Source organism: Procambarus clarkii, chromosome 34 (assembly GCF_040958095.1).
Source record: "Procambarus clarkii isolate CNS0578487 chromosome 34, FALCON_Pclarkii_2.0, whole genome shotgun sequence".
Lineage (NCBI taxonomy): Eukaryota > Metazoa > Arthropoda > Malacostraca > Decapoda > Cambaridae > Procambarus > Procambarus clarkii.
The window spans coordinates 3,646,894-3,654,045 of NC_091183.1; positions in this window are offsets into that span (position 1 = coordinate 3,646,894).

Below are 7,152 nucleotides of genomic sequence, written 5' to 3' on the forward strand. Positions count from 1 at the left end.
TGCTGACCAGGGAACACTTGCTGATGACCAGTATACACAGGCTGCTGACCAGTATACACAGACTGCTGACCAGGGAACACTTGCTGATGACCAGTATACACCGGCTGCTGACCAGTGTTAACTAGCTGCTGACCAGTATACACTAGCTGCTGACGAGTATACAATAGCTGCTAACCAGTATAGACAGGCTGCTGACCAGTATACACAGACTGCTGACCAGGGAACACTTGCTGGTGACCAGTATACACAGGCTGCTGATCAACATACACGAGCTGCATGTCGGTATACACAGGTTGCTGCCCAGTATACACTAGCTGTTGACCTGTATACACAGGCTGCTGACCAGTATGCACAAACTGCTTGTAGGTATACAAGTGTAAACCGACTGCTGACTAGTATAAACTAGCTGCTGACCAGTATACACCGACTGCTGACCCGTATTCACTAATTCCTGACCAGTAAACACAGGCTGCTAATCAATATACACTAACTGCTGACCAGTATCCACAGGCTGCTGACGAGTATACTGCTCAGAGTGTTTACTGCTCAGAGTGTTTAATGCTAAGAATGTTTACTGCTCAGTGTTTACTGCTCAGCGTGCTTACTGCTCAGTGTTTACTGCTCAGTGTTTACTGCTCAGAGTGTTTACTGCTCAGAGTGTTTACTGCTCAGAGTTTGTGACTGCTCAGAGTGTTTACTGCTCAGAGTGTTTACTGCTCAGAGTGTTTAATGCTAAGAATGTTTACTGCTCAGTGTTTACTGCTCAGAGTTTAATGCTCAAAGTGTTTACTGCTCAGAGTGTTTACTGCTCAGTGTTTACTGCGCAGTGTTTAATGCTCAAAGTGTTTACTGCTCAGAGTGTTTACTGCTCAGAGTGTTTTCTGCTTAGAGTTTTTTTTGCTCAGAGTGTTTACTGTTCAGAGTGTTTACTGTTCACAATGTTTACTGCTCAGAGTATTTACTGCTCAGAGTGTTTACTGCTCAGAGAGTTTACTGCTCAGTGTGATTACTGCTCAGAGTGTTTACAGCTCACAGTGTTTACTGCTCAATGTTTACTGCTTAGAGTGTTTACTGCTCAACGTTTACTGTTCAGTGTTTTCTGCTCATTGTGTTTACTGCTCAATGTTTACTGCTCAGTGTTTACTGCTCAATGTGATTACTGGTCAATGTTTACTGCTTAGTGTGTTTACTGCTCAGTGTGTTTACTGCTCAATGTGTTTACTGCTGAGTGTTTACTGCTCATTGTGTTTACTGCTCAGTTTTTACTGTTCAATATTTACTGCTCAGTGTTTACTGCTCACAGTTTACTGCTCAGAGTGTTTACTTCTCAATGTTTACTGCTCATAGTGTTTACTACTCAATGTTTACTGTTCAGTGTTTTCTGCTCATTGTGTTTACTGCTCAATGTTTACTGCTCAGTGTTTACTGCTCAGACTGTTTACTTCTCAGAGTATTTACTGTTCAGTGTTTTCTGCTCATTGTGTTTACTGCTCAATGTTTACTACTCAATGTGTTTACTGCTCAATGTTTACTGCTCAGAGTGTTTACTTCTCAGTGTTTACTGCTCAACGTTTACTGTTCAATGTTTACTGCTCAGTGTTTACTGCTCAGAGTGTTTACTTCTAAATGTTTACTGCTCATAGTGTTTACTGCTCAATGTCTACGGCTGAATGTTTACTACTCATTGTGTTTACTGCTCAATGTTTACTGCTCATTGTGTTTACTGCTCAATGTCTACGGCTCAATGTTTACTGCTCATTGTGTTTACTGCTCATTGTGTTTACTGCTCAATGTTTACTGCTCATTGTGTTTACTGCTCAATGTTTATTACTCAGTGTTTATTGCTGAGAGTGTTTACTGCTCAGAGTGTTTACTGCTCAGAGTGTTTACTGCTCAGAGTGTTTACTGTTCAGAGTGTTTACTGTTCAGAGTGTTTACTGCTCAGAGTGTTAACTGCTCAGAGGGTTTACTGCTCAGAGTGTTTACTGCTCAAGGTGTTTACTGTTCAGTGTGTTTAGTGCTCAATGTGTTTACTGCTCAGAATGTTTAATGCTCAGTGTGTTTATTGTTCAGAGTGTTTACTGCTCGATGTTTATTGTTCAGTGTGTTTACTGCTCAGTGTGTTTACTGTTCAGTGTGTTTACTGCTCAGAGTGTTTACTGTTCAGTGTGTTTACTGCTCAGAGTCTTTACTGTTCAGTGTGTTTAGTGCTCAAAGTGTATACTGCTCAGAATGTTTAATGCTCAGTGTGTTTACTGTTCAGTGTGTTTACTGTTTAGAGTGTTTTCTGCTAAGAATGTTTACTGCTCAGAATGTTTACTGCTCAGTGTTTACTTCTCTGAATGTTTATTTCTCTGAATGTTTACTGCTAAGAGTGTTTACTGCTCAGAGTGTTTACTGCTCAAAGAGTTTACTGCAAAGAATGTTTACTGCTCTGAATGTTTACTATTTAGAGTGTTTTTCAGAGTGTTTACTTCTCAGAGTGTGTACTGCTCAGTGTTTACTGCTCAGAGTGTTTACTCCTCTAAATGTTTACTGTTCAGAATGTTTACTGCTCAGAATGTTTACTGCTCAGAGTGTTTACTGCTCAGAGTGTTTACTGCTCAGAGTGTTTATTGTTCAAAATGTTTACTGCTCAGAATGTTTACTGCTCAGTGTGTTTACTGATCAGTGTGTTTACTGCTCAGAGTGTTTACTGCTCAGTGTGATTACTGTTCAGTATGTTTACTGCTCAAAGTGTTTACTGCTCAGAGTGTTTACTGCTCAGTGTTTACTGCTAAGAATGTTTACTGCTTAGTGTTTACTGCTCAGAGTGTTAACTGCTCATAGTGTGTAATGCTCAGAATGTTTACTGCTCAGTGTTTACTGCTAAGTGTTTACTGCTCAGTGTTTACTGCTCAGAGTGCTTAGTGCTCAAAGATTTTACTGCTCAGAATGTTTACTGTTCAGTGTTTACTTCTCAGTGTTTACTGCTCAGATTGTTTTCTGCTCAGCGCATTAACTGCTCAGAGAGTTAACTGCTCAAAGTGTTTACTGCTCAGTGTGTTTACTGCTCAGAGTGTTTACTGCTCAGTGTTTTCTGCTCAGAGTGTTTACTGCTCTGTGTTTAGTGCTTAGAGTCTTTACTGCCAAGAGTCTTTACTCCTCAGAAGGTTTACTGCTCAGAGTGTTTACAGCACAGAGTGTTTACTGCTCAGAGTATTTATTGATCAGAGTGTTTGCTGCTCAGAATGTTTACTGCTCACAGTGTTTACTGCTCTGAATGTTTACTGATAAGTGTGTTTACTGCTTAGAGTGTTTACTGTTAAGAATGTTTACTGCTCTGAGTGTTCACTGCTCTAAATGTTTACTGCTCATAGTGTTTGCTGCTCAGAATGTTTACTACTCAGTGTTGACTGCTCAAAGTGTTACCTGCTCAGAGTGTTTACTGCTCAGAGTGCATACTGCTCAAAGTGTTTACTGCTCAAAGTATTTACTGCTCAGAATGCTTACTAGTCGATGTTTACTGCTTAGTGTTTACTGGTCATTGTGTTTTCTGCTGAATGTTTACTGTTCAGTGTTTATTGCTCATTGTGTTTACTGCTCAATGTTTACTGATCAGTGTTTACTGCTCAGTGTTTACTGCTCACAGTGTTTACTGCTCATAATGTTTACTGCTCAGAATGTTTACTGCCCAAAGTGTTTACTGCTCAAAGTCTTTACCGATCAGAATGTTTACTGATCAGTGTTTACTGCTTAGTGTTTATTGTTCAATGTTTACTGCTCACAGTGTTTACTGCTCAGTGTTTACTGCTCAGTGTTTACTGCTCAGTGTTTACTGCTCAATGTTTACTGCTCACAGTGTTTACTGCTCACAGTGTTTACTGCTCAGAGTGTTTACTGCTAGGAGTGTTTACTGCTCAGAGTGTTTACTGCTCAGAGTGTTTACTTCTCAGAGTGTTTACTGCTAGGAGTGTTTACTGCTCAGTGTTTACTGCTCAGAGTGTTTACTGCTAAGAGTGTTTACTGCTAAGAATGTTTACTGCTCAGTGTTTACTGCTCAGTGTATACTGCTCATTGTTTACTGCTCAATGTTTACTGCTCAGAGTGTTAACTGCTCACAGTGTTTAGTGCTAACAGTGTTTACTGCTCAATATTTCCTGCTCACAGTATTTACTGTTCTATGTTTACTGCTCAAAGTGTGTATTGCTCAGAGTGTTTACTGCTCAGAGTGTTTACTGCTAAGTGTTTACTGCTCAGTGTTTACTGGTCATTGTGTTTACTGCTCAGAGTGTTTACTGCTCAAGGTGTTTACTGTTCAGTGTGTTTAGTGCTCAATGTGTTTACTGCTCAGAATGTTTAATGCTCAGTGTGTTTACTGTTCAGTGTGTTTACTGTTTAGAGTGTTTTCTGCTAAGAATGTTTAATGCTCAGAATGTTTACTGCTCAGTGTTTACTTCTCTGAATGTTTACTGCAAAGAGTGTTTACTGCTCAAAGAGTTTACTGCTAAGAATGTTTACTGTTCTGAATGTTTACTATTTAGAGTGTTTTTTCAGAGTGTGTACTGCTCAGTGTTTACTGCTCAGAGTGTTTACTGCTCAGAGTGTTTACTGTTCAAAATGTTTACTGCTCAGAATGTTTACTGCTCAGAATGTTTTCTGCTCAGAGCGTTTACTGCTCAAAGTCTTTACTGATCAGAATGTTTACTGGTCAGTGTTTACTGCTCAATGTTTACTGCTCAGAGCGTTTACTGCTGAAAGTCTTTACTGATCAGAATGTTTACTCGTCAGTGTTTACTGCTCAATGTTTACTGTTCAATGTTTACTGCTCACAGTGTTTACTGCTGAGTGTTTACTACTCACAGTGTTTACTGCTCAGTGTTTACTTCTCACAGTGTTTACTGCTCAGTGTGTTTACTGCTCATAGTGTTTACTGCTCACAGTGTTTACTGCTCAGTGTTTACTGCTAAGTGTTTACTGCTCAGAGTGTTTACTGCTCAGTGTTTACTGCTCAGAGTGTTTACTGCTCAGAGTGTTTACTGCTCAGTGTTTACTGCTAAGTGTTTACTGCTCAGAGTGTTTACTGCTCAGTGTTTACTGCTCAGAGTGTTTACTGCTCAGAGTGTTTACTGCTAGGAGTGTTTACTGCTCAGTGTTTACTGCTCAGAGTGTTTACTGCTCAGAGTGTTTACTGCTCAGAGTGTTTACTGCTAGGAGTGTTTACTGCTCAGTGTTTACTGCTCAGAGTGTTTACTGCTCATAGTGTTTACTGCTAAGAATGTATACAGGTCAGTGTTTACTGCTCAGTGTATACTTCTCAGTGTTTACTGCTCAATGTTTACTGCTCAGTGTTTACTGCTCAGAGTATTAACTGCTCACAGTGTTTAGTGCTAACAGTGTTTACTGCTCACAGTATTTACTGTTCTATGTTTACTGCTCAGAGTGTTTACTGCTCAGAGTGTTTACTGCTCACAGTGTTTACTGCTCACAGTGTTTACTGCTCAGTGTTTACTGCTCAGATTGTTAACTGCTCAAAGTGTGAATTGCTCAGAGTGTTTACTGCTCACAATGTTTACTGCTAAGTGTTTACTGCTCAGTGTTTACTGCTCAAGGTGTTTACTGTTCAGTGCGTTTAGTGCTCAAAGTGTTTACTGCTCAGAATGTTTAATGCTCAGTGTTTTTATTGTTCAGAGTGTTTACTGCTCGATGTTTATTGTTCAATGTTTCCTGCTGCGAGTGTTTACTGCTCAGAGTTTACTGCTCAGAGAGTTAACTGTTTAGAGTGTTTAATGTTCAGAGTGTTTACTGGTCAGTGTGTTTACTGTTCAGTGTGTTTACTGCTCAGTGTGTTTACTGTTCAGTGTGTTTACTGCTCAGAGTGTTTACTGCTCAGTGTTTACTGTTCAATGTGTTTAGTGCTCAAAGTGTACACTGCTCAGAATGTTTAATGCTCAGTGTGTTTACTGTTCAGTGTGTTTACTGTTTAGAGTGTTTACTGCTAAGAATGTTTACTGCTCAGTATGTTTACTGCTCAGTATTAACTTCTCTGAATGTTTACTGCTAAGAGTGTTTACTGCTCAGAGTGTTTACTGCTCAGAGTTTATGCTAAGAATGTTTACTGCTCTGAGTGTTTACTGCTCTGAATGTTTACTATTTAGAGTGTTTTTTTCAGAGTGTTTACTTCTATGAGTGTTTACTGCTCGAAGTGTTTACTGCACAGAGTGTTTACTGTTCACAGTGTTTACTGCTCAGAGTGTCTACTGCTCAGATGTTTACTGCTCAGAATGTTTACTGCTCAAAGTGTTTACTGCTTTTTTTGAAAAAGAAATTGAAAACATGCCCATGCACTCGGCCCCAGGTCTAGACTCATGGAATTCAATATTTATAAAGAAATGCAAAGTGCCGGTAGCGAGGCACTCAGTATAGTGTGGAGGAAGAGCTTGGACTCGGGGGAGATACCAGATGCACTTAAAGTAGCAGACATAGCCCCTCTACACAAGGTAGGCAGCAAAGCATTGGCAAAAAATTATAGACCAGTTGCACTAACATCGCACATCATAAAAGTATTTGAGAGAGTGATTAGGAGTCAGGTCACCAATTTCATGGAGACCAATGACCTTCACAACCCAGGCCAACATGGATTTCGAGCGGGAAGATCGTGCCTCTCACAGCTACTTGAGCACTACGACAAAGTCACTGAGGCATTAGAAGAGAAACAGAATGCTGATGTGATATACACGGACTTCGCAAAGGCTTTCGATAAATGTGACCATGGCGTGATAGCACACAAAATGAATTCAATGGGAATAACCGGTAAAGTAGGACGCTGGATACTCAGTTTTCTGTCAAACAGGACTCAGCGAGTAACTGTCAACCATATAAAATCTAGTCCAAGTGCAGTGAAAAGCTCTGTACCTCAGGGTACAGTCCTTGCACCGCTGCTTTTCCTTATTCTCATATCAGATATAGACAAAAATGCAAGTCACAGCTTCGTATCATCCTTTGCAGATGACACAAAAATCAGTATGAAAATTACCTCGGCTGAGGACATTGAAAAACTTCAAGCTGATATTAATAAAGTTTTCGACTGGGCATCAGAAATTAACATGATGTTTAACAGTGATAAATTCCAGGTACTGAGGTACGGTAAAAATGAGGACCTTAAACATAATA